This window comes from Sus scrofa, chromosome 6, assembly GCF_000003025.6.
Source record: "Sus scrofa isolate TJ Tabasco breed Duroc chromosome 6, Sscrofa11.1, whole genome shotgun sequence".
Taxonomy (NCBI): Eukaryota; Metazoa; Chordata; class Mammalia; order Artiodactyla; family Suidae; genus Sus; species Sus scrofa.
In genome coordinates this window covers 35,905,201-35,920,168 of record NC_010448.4, presented here as the reverse complement: position 1 = coordinate 35,920,168, position 14,968 = coordinate 35,905,201, and the positions used below count along the sequence as shown (strand labels likewise).

Below are 14,968 nucleotides of genomic sequence, written 5' to 3'. Positions count from 1 at the left end.
ATATCGTCTCTGCTCTCAGGATAAATCTTGATCTATGAAAGTCAGGGTAGACAAATTTTGGGGGGGGAAGGGTAGACAATTATTTCAAAAAATTTCCCCAACTTTTGCAGGAAGCAAACAGGCTATAGCATTTCCTTAATGAACATTCATAGTGTTCATAGTGCTTTCTATGTGCCAAGACTGTTCTACGTGCTTTACAAACAGGAACTTGCTTCCAATTTATAACTATGCCAGGAAGCAGCTTTGTTTCCAATCCTGTTCTGAAGATGGAGGAAGCTGAGGCACCAGTAACTTAATGAACTCGCCCAAAGTGACAGAGACAGCAAATGGCAAGCTGGCTGGTGAACCTGGAGGGTAAGCAACCATCCCGATTTGCCTGGGACTGAAGGGCTGCCTGGGACATGGGACTTTTGGTGTTACCAGTGAAACTGATGGTATTAACAGCCTGAACCCAGCCAGAACACAGATTGGGATTTGAACCTACATGCCGGGACTCCAACCCAACCTAAATCCAGATTGGGACTCAAACGCACTGTTTTAAATTGGAAGCACTCACCCTGGGTCTGGACTCACTGAGGTTCAGGTTGTTGATGTCTCTACACAGAAGGAATTCAGTGAGAGACAAAGTGATAGGCAAGAGATAGATTTATTAAGATGGGACACATGTGGAGTTCCTGTCGTGGTGCACTGGTTAACGAATCCAACTAGGAACCATGAGGCTGTGGGTTCGATCCCTGGCCTTGCTCAGTGGGTTAAGGATCTGGCGTTGCCGTGAGCTGTGGTGTAGGTTGCAGATGTGGCTTGGATCCCGCGTTGCTGTGGCTCTGGCGTAGGCCCGTGGCTACAGCTGGTGGCTACAGCTCTGATTAGACCCCTAGCCTGGGAACCTCCATATGCCATGGGCGCGGCCCAAGAAAAGGAAAAAAAAAGACAAAAAAAAAAAAAAGATGGGACACATGTGAAAGATGCAAGGGAGCAGGCACAGAAGTTCTGCCCTGAGGATCTGGTGGGCTACAGCTTCATCATCCAAGGGGACTGGGGGTTGGAAAAGCCCACCTCTTCCTTTCTGGGAGTAGGAGCTCCTCCTTAGTATCCAGTAAGGTGTGTACTCAAATCAGCAGAAGGGTGTCCTCGAACCCTTGCCCTTTGCCTGAATCTGAATGCAGGCCTCATCCCATCCCCCACCCAAGAACCTGAGGCAGTTCTCACACCTCCTCTGGTCAAGCAAGCCTGCCTTATGCTCATGGCTTTCTTGGGCAGTTATTAACTTACAGTCACCTCCCAACATCCCATAAGTTCCCTCTTTAACTGCTACTGCTGTAGAATTCCCAGAAGTCACCTCAGAGGACACTCGAGGAAGATGGAGGGAGAATAGCTTTATTATGCCGGCGGGTCCCTGGGGAATCACTTCCCAATCATAGACCCTGAACAGAAAGGGGGAGATACATTTACAGTGCTTGCTTCCGTGTCTAACATGCTACATTACTCTTTAGTTACATGCAGGATACAGAAAGATGTATAGCTGTACAGAAGGCCTAATATTGTTACTTTAATGATTAGCCTCAAGTACAATCTGGCTATTTTTGAATTTCTTTAGAACAATCGGGGCCTGGTGTTATCTCAAATCCTAATGACTTCATTTTTCCCAGAACCCTCGTATGACTCACCTTAAGTTCACCAAGATGGACGGTGGCAGCAACATGGCTTTGCTCTTGTCAAGCTCCCTACTCCCTTTTCCACATCCCTCCGCTACAACTCCTTGTGTCTACTCCATCCCAGGTAAAGCAGGATGAGTTGGTCATCCTACTCCCGGGGCCGTTGGGTTCCTGCTCTTGATCCCCATGTACCATCTTCTTGGTGTGGGCGCTGAGGGTACCTGGAAGAAGATCAGTGGATCAGAGTTAGTGTAACCCAGCAGGGCCCTGTACAGCTCCTGGGCACACAAACCTTTCTGTGTCCTCCATGTCTTGTTTTTAGGGACTAAACCTCAGCCTCTATGACCTTCCCTGGGTTCCAAAGGGCAGTTGCTAAGCAGGGAAGGGAGGGGAGCAGAGCCCAGGGAGGAGCAGTCCAGAGACAATGGGGCAGCCTTGGGGCAGGGTCCTGGTTCCTCCTCCAGGGATATACATCACAATACCTCTGAGCCTTTCAGTAGAACTAAAACCCCCAACCAATGGAAGACCTGCTTGATGAAGCATTCTTCATTCTAGGGAGAAGGAGGACCACCAGAACCAGTCCTGGGGCCTCTCCCCTGATCCTTATCTGCAGCCCTATTTTTCACTCCCCAAACTATAAAAGCCACCTCCTAATTTCTTCCAAAGGGGACACAATCTTCAAGGCATTACCTTGCTGTGGCCCCCTTTTGTCTGGCAAAGCAATAAAGCTTTCTTTTCTCCTTCACCCAAAACTCTGTTTCCACACCTCTATTCGGCACCAGGGGACAGAGGCCAAGTTTGAGCAACATCAGCTTAGTCCTAGAGACATATATAGATGTAGCTATAGACATATAGACACACACACACACACACACACACATAATCCTTTGTCATATATTTGTCCCACATATGGTGCTATCCTATAGATGAGAAAGATGAGGCCTGGCTGACAACTCACTAGACCGCAGGGAAGTCAGAGACAGAGCTGGGACCACAGCTTGATCTGGAGTCCCATCCCTGGGCTTGTCTACAGTTTCCTGGAATTTCTTTTCTCACTGAAACCCCCTATCTATGGAAAAGGGATTCAAAGTGACCCCTAGGAGAGGACTTGATAACACGTTGCCCCAATATAAGCAGCAGAAAAAAAAAAAACAAGACTAAAATTCATGCACATACCTCAGCTTTAATAGGAAATTTGGCCTTGAGCGTGCTGGCACCCACAGTGAAAAAGGAAAGCCTCAGCATTTCCTCCGGGGAGACAGGGGGTTGTTACTATTTATAACTGAAGAGTAATCTGGTCAAGAGTCTTAAACAGGAACTAGTTCCTAGGAGAAGGCGCTCAGGGCTAGTTTCCTGCAAAGGCAGAATCGGGTCTCCATGACGGCCGAACTCTTTCGAAAAGCCGGGACATCTGGTTAAAGCGCACATCAGAAAAGAGACCCAGAAAGTGGCTGAGCTAAGGTCGTCCAGGTTTGAAGACCTCTGAGAGCTCCAACATAATCCTGATAAACCCTGACGCAGGGATGCGCCCTACAGAACAGTTATAACAATGGTTCAGGGGCCTGGAGCCCTGCGGGCTCCACGCTGGCTGCCACCACAGCCCGAAGCTTTCCATGGAGCCACAAAGATTCAGCCCCTCCTGAGGACAGACCCAGGGCTTTCAAAACATGACTGGCACTTTTCTGGCCTTGAGGGCACCCTGAGCTCCAGGGTGGGCGCCCACCGTTATGCCTTTATCCCGCTCTGCTGCAGAGGCTAGGTCCCCACTGGGCAAAGCGGGCATTCCCTTCCTTGCATCTTGCCTGCAGCTTTTCTCAGCCAGGCGCCATCTGATTTGTCCCTGTTAGTTTCTCATCAGGATTTTTGTTGGCTTTTCTTTGAAACCATTTCTTGGGTTTCTTTCAAGGTCGTGGAGGAAGATGCCATGGAGGGCAGGGGCGGGGGGTAGGGGGGTGGGGGGAGAGCCCCACCTTAATCAAATCTGAGCTGGGGAGACAGGACAAAAATTAACCTTCATTTGAATATGTAAACAAACACTGTGCTTGTAACTTGCAGCGTCCTTGGCTGGGGGTCACTGAGGAGCAGCCCAAAGGGATTCATCTGCCAGGTCTCTTCACTGGCAGGAAAAACTTTATTCTTAAAGGCTTTACCCTTGAATAAGTGCTAAATAATAATAATAGGCTGAGACCCAAAGAGAGTCTTTCCCCTCAAAGGGTGTCAACGAGAGCTGGGTGAAGAACGGAAGACCTCCCGTTTGTGGGGTGGGGGGGTGACAAAATCTGGGTTGATGAATGCTGACATTCTGAATAAAATCACTCCATGCCTTCACCTAGGTCAAGAAACGACATTGTTTTCCTGAGCCGCGGTGACAGCGAGGTGACAGAGATTAATAGCTTGGTATTGACTGAGCAACTTCCAGTTCCTTATCTCTGTCAAGTCAAGGCTGTGTCCAAGGGCTGAAAGTGTTATTAGACTTATAATTGCAAAGACATTTAAAGGGTTTCCCCTTAAGGGACTATGAAATCCAATAAACCTTTCACAAAACCTCCAGCACCGGAGTGCGAAGCCCCGTCTGGGAGAGCGGCGCGCTCCCAGCCAAGCGCCGGGAAACCTTGAAGCCGCCAGCATTGAATAATGTTTGATTTATGAAGTTGGTTTTGAATTTGTATCAGTTGTTTTATTAAAAATATATGAAAGGAAGTTTTAAATATGAGCAAGCCCTGTAGGAGCGCGTCTGCACCGAGCCGCTGTCTGGTTCAGCCTCCCACTGCCTCCAGGCTGGGTCCCTCCACCAGGGAGGAGCCAGGAGGGAGGGACCCTAGGCTAATTTGCGGGGTTCATTTGGTCTGCAGGGCGTAAGTCTCAATTTCTCACCCAGGTTGAAGGAGGAAGGTGCAGGGGCTGGAGCATGGGGAGTGGGTGGGTGTGGAGTCAGTGGCTATGAGATGCTGTCTGTGGGGTGGCCTGGGGACATCTCTCAGCTGCACTTACTTGTCAAGAGCAACATCATCAGCTTATGGGAGACGTGGTCCTGACCCCTTCAGGAAGGCTGCAGCACCAAAGGCTGCAGGCAGGGCGAAGGGTGGTTTGCAGGAGACCTGTTTGGGGTGCTGGATGTAGGGGCAGGGGCTGTGGTGTGAGTTACAACTCTGGGCCTCCGTTTCCCTGCCCCCCTCCTCCCCCCCGAAACCCACTGAGCAAGGCTGGGAATCAAACCCACATCCTCACAGAGAAAAAGTCAGGTCCTTAACCCACTGAGCCCCAGTGGGAACTCCATGGGTCTCAGTTTTCCCATCTGTCAAATGACAGGGTTTAACTAGACTCTTCCCCCACCCCCACCCCCACCCCCTCGCCTCCTGCTGCCACCTGCCCAAGGGTCACCTGTGGTCTAAACATACCTTGGGGCAGTCAGAAGGTAAGACCTTCAAGCCCAGTCCCTCATCACTTCAAGGCCAGGTGAGAAGGGCGGGGCTGAGGTCCCGTAGGCGGGGCTGGCTGCCATCACAGGAATGAGGGGTGGGTTGTCGAAGCCTGTCAGAGGGGCTCTGTCTCCAGGGCCAGCCTAGATGGCAGCCAGCACACAAACCACGCAGAGATGCTGTGGGCATCTGCAGACACTCAGGAGGGCACCCACTTTACACAGGACCTGGGACCGTCCCAACGGGAGGATGTTTCTCAAGCATGAAGCATCCTCTGATGCCCCCCCAACCCCCCACTGGCTGTCCATGAAGAGCAAGTGCGTCAGAGGTGTAGAGGCCCCCGGGGACTGGCCGAGTAGTCCTCTCCAGAGGAGGTGGCTGTGTTCTCCCTGCCCCTCCTGCCATGAAGAGGAGGAGGCTGGCATCCCCCAGCCAGGTGGGCTCCCACAGCCCTGCCTTTGCATCACTGCCTCATTACTATTCCTCCGCAGCCTGGTGTCGGCACATAGTTGGTGCTTAAGAGATAGCACTTCAGTGGTGGATAAAGGCCACCCGTCCACTCCCAGTCTCCCTTCCCGACCATCAGTGCTGGCAAAGGTGGCCAGCCAGCAGCGCAATTCTGCCAGCCAGCTGTGGGCATCTGCCAGAATTAGGGGGGAGGGGAGCGAATCTCAGGTTTGACCTGGGAAGTCCCTACAGGTGGGGTCCTGGGGGCTCTCTGGTGCTCGAGGGCAGGGGAAGTGAGGCCACAACAGGTCTCAGGGATGAGCCCCCGGAGCCCTTTGCGGGGTGGTCTCTGGCTCTCTACCTCCCTCCTGTGGCAGGGAGAAAGTCTTGTCGTCTTAGAGGGTCTCACCTCACCTTTTTTTTTTTTTTTTTTTTTCTTTTCTTTTCTTTTTTAGGGCCATACCCACGACATATGGAAGTTTTCAGGCTAGGGATCACATCGGAGCTACAGCTGCCAGCCTGTACCACAGCCACAGCAACTCGGGATCTGAGCTGCTTCTTTGACCCACATCACAATTCATGGCAACGCTGAATCCTTAACCCACTGAGCAAGGCCAGGGATCAAATCTGTATCCTCATGGATACTAATTGGGTTCATTTCTGCTGAGCCACAGTGGGAACTCCCCACATCACTCTGCTATTATGGCCCCATCACCCTCACACCACTGTTGTATGCCTGGCACATTGCAGATAGATATGTGTTGACTGGATCAATGAGCAAATGAAGCTATCCATCAACTCCAACCACATCCCACCCCATCAATGCCACGCCAGGGGAGCCAGCCAGCATGCTGACTCTGCGGTGCAGCTGTGGGCACTGCAGACACTGCTTGCTTTGGACGCCAGTGTGGCATTTCTCCATCTTCCTTGTTAAACTCCATCTGCAGTTGTTATAACTCATCACCACAGGCCTGCCCATGCCTTGGTCTCCCAGCACCTTGAATTTGTCCTCAGGACAGTTCAGCAAAAGGAACAGCTTCCGCATGTCAGGCACAGCCAAGAAGGATACCACGAAGCACAGTGATTTGGTAGCCAGGCAGGCCAGGCTCTGAATTTAGGACTCTGCCACTTTTCAGCTTGGGCAAATGATCTCATCTCTCTGAGTGTCAGTGTTCTCATCTATAAGATGAGACAGATACTCGGGGCCGCCTTAGAGGACCGTTCTGGAAAGGAAGGATGCCGAAGCGTCGAACGGCTACTGACCACTGGCAACATGCTAAGCTCTTGCTCCTCAGCCCTCTGAGATACGGACCAGGTCTGGCAGAACTTGAGTCTGATGACAGAGCCCGGTTATCACCAACACACTCCAGATTCCAGATGCCTGTCATAGATGCCTCCAGGTGTCCTCTTGATGCTGAGAAGAGAGGATATTTCTCCCTGATGCTCAAGAATGGCCGCTCATCCAACACACCCTTTGTGAGTGCTTCTTATCCCTCGCCTTGGGGCTGGAGATGCAGATTTGAGTCAGACAGACTCAGGATCTGTAAGGAGCCTGCTGTGAGGCATTTCTCCAAACCGTAGAGAACTGACTTGGTGGAGGACTAACCCAGGTGTGAAAGTGTGTCCTGGGAAGTGGCAGGGGGAGTGTCCTGGGGGGGGTGAGTATCCTGGGTGGTAGGGAGTGTCCTGGGAGGTGGGGTGAGTGTCTGGGAGGTGGGGGAGTGTCCTGGGGGAGTATCCTGAGTGGTGGGGAGAGTGTCCTGAGTAGTGGGGAGTGTCCTGGGAGGTGGGGGAGTATCCTGAGAGGTGGGGGGAGTGTCCTGGGAGGTGGGGGGAGTATCCTGGGAGGTGGGGGGTGTCCTGGGAGGTGGGGGGAGTATCCTGGGTGGTGGGGGAAGTATCCTGGGTGGTGGGGGAGTGTCCTGGGAGATGGGGGAATGTCCTGGGGGGTGAATGAATGTCCTAGGTGGTGAAAGAGTGTCCTGCAGGGTGGAGGACCGGCCCAGGTGCCAGAGTAGGGTACAGAATGTGTAGCCAGCTGATCCCCCAGGTTGGGGCTTCCTCCAACCCAAGGCTGGGCTTCCTCCCAGCCCAGCCCTGGATCTCTGGGACCCCTTACTCTTCTTAGGCTTAGCAGACAACGATTGTATCTCCCTGGGGCAAAGCCAGGCCGAGGGGTCACTTCGCACCTGAGCCAGGGCCTAAGAAGGTCGAGCACTGCAGCCAGGTTTAAGGCCAGTACCCTTGAGCCGGGGCAGGCAGGAGCAGTGAGGCAGAGCAGACCCCTGGCCCTTCCTCCCATTCTGGGCACTGGCCCTCTACCCAAGGAGGGGCCACATTCGTGGGCAATGCTGGTCTTCAGAGCAGATGGCAGAGGGGGCCTGCTCCCCAGGTGGCTGAGGTTGGGAAGAACTCTCCACCCCCTGCCATGGCTGCTCTGTTCCCAAAACAGATGGCTCCAGCCCCACCCCTTCCCCTTATTTCATCCTTCTACCCCGTCCCTGTTCCCCTCACTGCACACATGCACCTGTTCTGGGCAGCGTGGGCAGTCTATGATCTTCTCCAAGGCTCTGCGCAACTCCCAGCCCTAGAGTTCTCCTGAATTCTCCTGCACGCTTGGGCTCACCTGTCTCATCTCTTCTTGCACCAGCTAGGTCCTGGGGCCCCACGCCTTGAGTGCACGAGTCCTGGGAGGAGTCCTGGGAGGGGGTCACCGGCGGCAGTGTCACCTCTCAGCAATGCAGGACCCTGCCAAACATTTGTTCAGCCAGCCTTGTAACACAGGAACTTCCGGCCCTGCCTCCGGGCTGGCAGCTTTGAGCCCTGTGGTTCTCAAAACGCCTTTGTCTTCCCGGCCTGCTAGTGGCTCAGGCTGACTCAGTCTTTTGCAGAGTTGAGTGACATTGACTCTATGGGACTGCGGGCTGTTTGGAGTTGGTCTTGAAGGCTGGCCTTCAACAGTCTGTCAGGCTTTGTATTTGCCACTTGCTTTTGATTAACCTGGAGTTGAAGTTTTCCGTGCTGTGGGGTTTTAGAAACTCGAGATGCCAGGGGTTGGGAGGAACAGAGGGGAACAGGGGAAAGGCAGACACAGAAGGATCTAAAGGCAGTTTCTCTTGAAGGGGTTCATACACCACCCAGCGGCTCCCACGCTAGCTGCAGACTCAGATCACCTGGCCTCCTCTGCCCCAGGTAAATGCCAGGCGGGTGCTGGCAGGAAACGTAGCAAGTGTTCTGGCCATTGGGGCATCTGGAGGGCAAATCAACCTGCCTCACGGAGGTGTCACTAGCTGTGCCGCTTTTTCATGGGATTTCCCAGGGCTCAGTGAGAGGGGGAGTTTGAAGAGGTCTCCTTTGAGAATCAAGCGACCCTTATTTATGTATTTATTATTTATTGATTGATTGTCTTTTTAGGGCCGTACCCACGACATATGGAAGTTTCCAGGCTAGGGTTCGACTCGGAGCTGCAGCTACCAGTCTACACCACAGCCACAGAACGCAGGATCGCAGCCACTTCTGCGACCTACACCACAGCTCACATCAACGCCAGATCCTTAACCCACTGAGCAAGGCCAGGGATCAAATTTGCGTCCTTATGGATACTAGTCAAGTTCCTTGTCCCTGAATCACAGCAGGAACTCCCCAAGCTACCTTTTAATTGGAGTGAGGCAATCAGTATTGCTTTGAAGTAAATGACAGAAACCTAAGCCAGGTTAATTTGATACAAAAGGAGAATAGACTGGCCCCTAAAACTAAAAAGTAATTGTAGGTTCAGGCAGCAGAATTCAAAGGTCAAACTTTTTTTTTTTTTTTTTTTTGCTGCATCTGGAGCATGCAGAAGTTCAAGGCCCACAGCAGTGACGAGGCTGAATCCTTAACCACTAGGCCACCAGGGAAGTCCTCAAATGTTTACTTTGGGACTTGGTCTCTCTCCATTTCTCAGTGTTCTTTTTCTCTGGGTCACTCTTCTTAAGCAAACTGGTCCCAAGTGGTGCCACCAGCAGTGCAACTTATACCCCTTTCTTGGTTGCTCTGGTGAACTTCTGGAGACAAGAATCTTCCTGGACCCATCTAGGCTCCATGCCCATCTCTGACCAATCATGAAACCCCAAGAGGGGGCAATAAGAAGATTGGCTAGGAGTTCCTGTTATGGCTCAGAGGGTTAAGACTCCAACATCTTGTCAGTGAGGATGCAGGTTCAATCCCTGGCCTCACTCAGTGGGTTAAGGATCTGGCCTTGCTGCAAGCTGTGACATAGGTTGCAGATGCAGCCTGGATCTGGTGTTGCCAGGGCTGTGGTGTAGACCAGAAGCTGCAGCTCTGATTCGACCTCTGGCCCGGGAACATCCATATGCCTCAGATGCAGCCATGAAAATAAAAAATAAATTAATTTAACAAATTTTTTTAAAGTAAAAAGAAAAAAAAAGAAGATTGCTAAAACTGGGTCATGTGCCCAACCCTGGAGTTGGGTCAATGCCATGTTAACCATGTGAATTTAGCGCTCGGCCCAGGCAGGGGTGCAAAGTCACCTTAAAGGGCCATTTCGGACCCTTGAATTTTCCGACTGTTCCACCTTTGTTGATACCATTTCTTTTACCTGGAGCTGTCACCTCTCCTCCCTGCTTTGCTTCCTGCCCTTCACCTCCCATCTCCTCAGGTCAAGTCAGTATGTTACTCGGAGAGATCTTTCCTCTTTCTGTGGCTCAGTTTCTGCAAAAAGAGAGGGTTACAACAGATTCCATGACTTCTAGCTCCTAAAGATTAAGCTTTCCAGGGCTCAACTGAAGTGCTGCCTCCTCCAAGCAGGCCTCCAGTATGTCCTCCACCTGCACAGCTCTGATTTTGCCTTGGCCCTTGGCTAGTATGTTACACATTTTTTTTTTTTTTTTTTTTTTTTTGTCTGTTTGCTATTTCTTTGGGCCGCTCCCGCGGCATATGGAGGTTCCCAGGTTAGGGGTCGAATTGGAGCCGTAGACACTGGCCTACGCCAGAGCCATAGCAACTCGGGATCCGAGCCGCGTCTGCAACCTACACCATAGCTCACAGCAACGCCGGATGGTTAACCCACTGAGCAAGGGCAGGGACCGAACCTGCAACCTCATGGTTCCTAGTTGGATTCGTTAACCACTGCGCCACGATGGGAACTCTTTTTTTTTTTTTTTTTTTTTTTTTTGTCTGTATGTCACACATTTTATCTCCATCCTATCCCATGAGTTCCTCCATTCATCCTAATTCCCTGATAACATCTCACAAAAGCAGATTCTCACAAGACTCTTAAGAATCAGACCTGGGTGGCTTCTGTATTTTGATTCTTCTTCTATATTAAAAAATGAAGAGGAGTTCCCATCATGGCTCAGCAGAAACGAATCTGACTAGCATCCAGGTTTGATTCCTGGCCTCACATAGTGGGTTAAGGATCCGACGTTGCTGTGAGCTGTGGTGTAGGTCGCAGACTCGGCTAGGATCTGGCATTGCTGTGCCTGTGGTGTAGGCCAGCTGCTACAGCTCCGATTTAACCCCTAGCCTGGGAACCTCCACAGGCCGTGAATGCGACCCTAAAAAAGCCAAAAATAAATAATGAAAAAGTACCAAACAGGGCAACACAATTGTATACTTTGAATGTTTTCTTTGAACAAATGAAGGCTTTAACATTAAAGCCAATAGAACACAATCTTTGCTGCCATAAAATACATGTATGAATAACTTTGATTAATGCAAAATATCAGAACATTTATTGCAAAATAATGACACATCAGAAACTTTTGCTACAACAGACAGTGTAGCAATTACGGCCCCAATGATAGCTCTGCGTCACTCATAATCCCCCAACTTAATTCTGCTTTCACTGTTCTACCACAGGTGGCAATGTCCTACAATGTAATTTGCTATTCACAGGATAATTATGGGATTTATTTTTAAGAACTTAATTCACAGCGCATGCCAGGTGGTGGGGTCGGGCGAGGGGACCCGTTTTGGAGTTGGAGGCTGAGGGTCTTATTTCAGTCCTCTTGGGCACCACTGTGACTTTATGTGTAATGTCCTTGGGTGGAAATGTGGAGTCTGCATTCGAGGGCTTCTGTGCCTCTGCAGCCACCCCCTTTTCTCCTGTCCACCCCCGCCGTGATCAGCGGTGCGCTCCCTGGGACCGTGGAATCGCCTTTACCGCCACGAATTCAGAGGACTGACAGGGCTGCAGAGATGTGGGACTGACAGGGAGGGAGGATGACGCTGGGAGCGGCTGGCATGGGCACATTTGGTGACTGTGATCACACTGCGGGTGGCTGGACAGCCTTCTTGGCCCATGCATATGCATGGGCCAGCCCTGGGGACCTGGGGAGTTGGCTGCTCTCCAGGAAGGGCACCATATGGAAAGTGTGTTTTTTTTTTTTTTTTTTTTGAGGCTATCAAAACAAAAGAAATAAAAAAGAGAAAAGGAAAGAGGAAAAGAAACCTTAGAGATAAGATCATACAAGGTTCGTGATTCAAAGAGTCATTAAGATCAATGAACTTTCTCAGCCCCAATATGGCCCAGATAGAGAAACCGATGGAGAGTGAAAGGGGCCAAGCCCAGGTCCAAAGGCAGAAGGAGATGCCAAGGGTCCCACATGGCCCCCTGAGAAGCATGACCTTTTGGTTCCTGAGCCTCCTCCTGGTCTCTCTTGGGATCTCCTAAAAGGATGATGTGGTGATCTGTGGTTTTAGCATTTCCAGGTTCTTCTAACAATCAAATCATTTCCTGGCAGTTGGTGTTTTACATAATCAAGCCTCTTACCCAATATAATTCTTTTTTTTTTTTTTTTTTTTTGTCTTTTGGCCATTTCTTGGGCATATGGAGGTTCCCAGGCTAGGGGTCGAATCGGAGCTATAGCTGCCAGCCTATGCCAGAGCCACAGCAACGTGGGATCCGAGCCGCGTCTGCGACCTATGCCACAGCTCATGGCAACGCTGGATCGTTAACCCACTGAGCAAGGGCGGGGATTGAACCCGCAACCTCATGGTTCCTAGTCGGATTCGTTAACCACTGCACCACGACGGGAACCCCCCAATATAATTCTTTTAAGCTATGTAAGCCTTTAAATTCTCCTTTTGACTCATATTAATAAAAGTTTAATCATTTAAACATTTTAGTAATTTAAACATAAAATAATATAAAATAAGCTTAACATAAAATGCACTAAGCTTCACCATATGGGGGGATGATGTAGTATTTATTGACAAAGCAATATATTCTTTTTTTAAAAAAAAATTGTGGCAATAAAACACATAACGCAAAATTTACCCACCCAAGAATTTCCAAGTATATGTATAATATTGTCAATTAATGGCATTGCTGTGCAGCAGTTCCCCAGAACACCCCTCTCCTCCAATATTGCATCAACTCTGTACCCGCTGAAGCCCGTCTCCCAGCCTCCTCTCCCCCCCCGCTCCTGGCAACCACCCACATCCCTTCTGTGCTATCAGTCTGACTACTTTATTTATTTATTTTTTTGTCTTTTTTTTTAGGGCCACACCCATGGCATAGGGAGGTTCCCAGGCTCAGGGTCCAATCAGAGCTGTAGCCACTGGCCACGCCACAGCCACAGCAATGTGGGATCCGAGACGAGTCTGCGACCCACACTACAGCTCACGGCCACACCTGATCCTTAACCCACTGAGGGAGGCCAGGGATCGAACCTGTGTCCTTATGGATACTAGTTGAGTTCATTAACTACTGAGCCACGACAGGAACTCCCCCATTTGACTGCTTTAGATATCCCGCCTAAATGGAATCCTGCAGTATTTGTATTTTTATGACTGACTCACTTCACTGAGCATAATATCTTTACGTTTCATCCCTTTGTAACATATGACAGAATTCCCTTCTTCTTTTCAGGCTGAATAATATTCCCTTGTAGATATACCACATTTTCTTTTTTGTTTTTAGCACTGACATATGAAAGTTCCCAGACTAGGGGTTGAATCAGCAATGGGGCATCCAAGCTGCATCTGTAATTTGTGTGGACACGTAGGATCCTTAACCCACCGAGGGAGGTCAGGGATCAAATCTGCATCCTTATGGATGCTAGTCGGGTTCTTAACCTGCTGAGCCACAATGGGAACTCCCAAATTTTCTTTATTCATGCATCCATCAATAAGCATTTAGGTGGCAGTCACTTCTGGGCTTTTGTAAATGTTTCAGCGAACATGAGGATGCAAATATCTTTTTGAGATCCTGCTTTCAATTCATCTGGATACAAACTTAGAAGTGGGATTGTGGGATCCTATATAGATAGCTCTTTTTTTTTTCTTTTTTCTTTTTGTCTTTTTGCCTTTTCTAGGGCCACTCCCACGGCATATGGAGGTTCCCAGGCTAGGGGTCGAATCGGAGCTGTAGCCACCTGCCTACGCCAGAGCCACAGCAACGCGGGGTCCAAGCCATGTCTGCGATCTACACCACAGCTCACGGCAACGCCGGATCGTTAACCCACTGAGCAAGGGCAGGGATCGAACCCGCAACTTCATGGTTCCTAGTCAGATTCAATAACCACTGAGCCACTACAGAAACTCCCCTATATAGGTAGTTCTATTTTAAATTTTTTGAAGGAGTTCTCCATAGTAGCAATACCATTTTATGTCCACCAACAGTGAATAGGGTTCCAGTTTCTCCACACCCTTGCCCCATCTTAGCCATTTTTAAGCATACATTTCAGTAGAATTAAGTATACTCATATGGTCGTGCACCCCCTCTCCAGACCGCTTTCATCTTGCAAACAACTTAAAGCATGTGGGTCAGTTACTCTGCCTTTCAGTGAAAGAGCCCTAACTTCTACATCCCCAACAAATGCACCCCAGTTCCCTGGTGCATCAACATGTCAGCACATTCTAAGTTTGCAGCAGTGGGGGGGTTGGGGGCTTAGAGGAGAAAGCAGTGCCCTAGGATTTCTGAATTGGCGTGATAACACTCCTGGGAGGTTGGAGAAGAGGCTTCTGAAGAAGAGGAGGATGATAACCTAGGAGACTTCAATATGTGGGACCACATACATAGACCTCTGCTCCCCTGCTGTCCTGGAGAACTCTTTACCCAACAAAGACTAACATCCATTCTCTTAGTCCAGTGGCTCAAATTTAGCATCCCCTGGGTCACTTGTTCAAAACTTGTTTGAAACATCAACATCCTCTTCCATAGGATGGAGAATTCTTCAGAAGGACATGCCTCGGATCCAGATGATCCCCAAATTCAGAGGTTGCAGCAACTGTTAGCTTTTGGGACAGGAACTGCCGGCAGCCCTCGTGGGCTTCCCAGGCCAGGAGAAGCCCTGCTTTGGAGAACATCTGACATACTCTTTCCATTGCATTTTCTTGTCTTTTCCTTCAAGGGCTGTTGAAGGTCATGAAGCAAACGGGATGTGTGACAGAACAGGGAGTTCTTCCCTGATAAAAGAGGGAGTTGGGGAAACAAGTGCTTGG

The 14,968-nt window shown here is 50.0% G+C and overlaps 1 long non-coding RNA gene across 1 annotated transcript; it reads left to right on the top strand.

Moving 5' to 3' along the window:
• Positions 254-4,869, top strand: LOC106508311. The gene is made up of 3 exons (XR_002345513.1): positions 254-354; positions 1,650-1,779; positions 3,989-4,869. It is a non-coding gene; the product is annotated as an uncharacterized LOC106508311 (long non-coding RNA).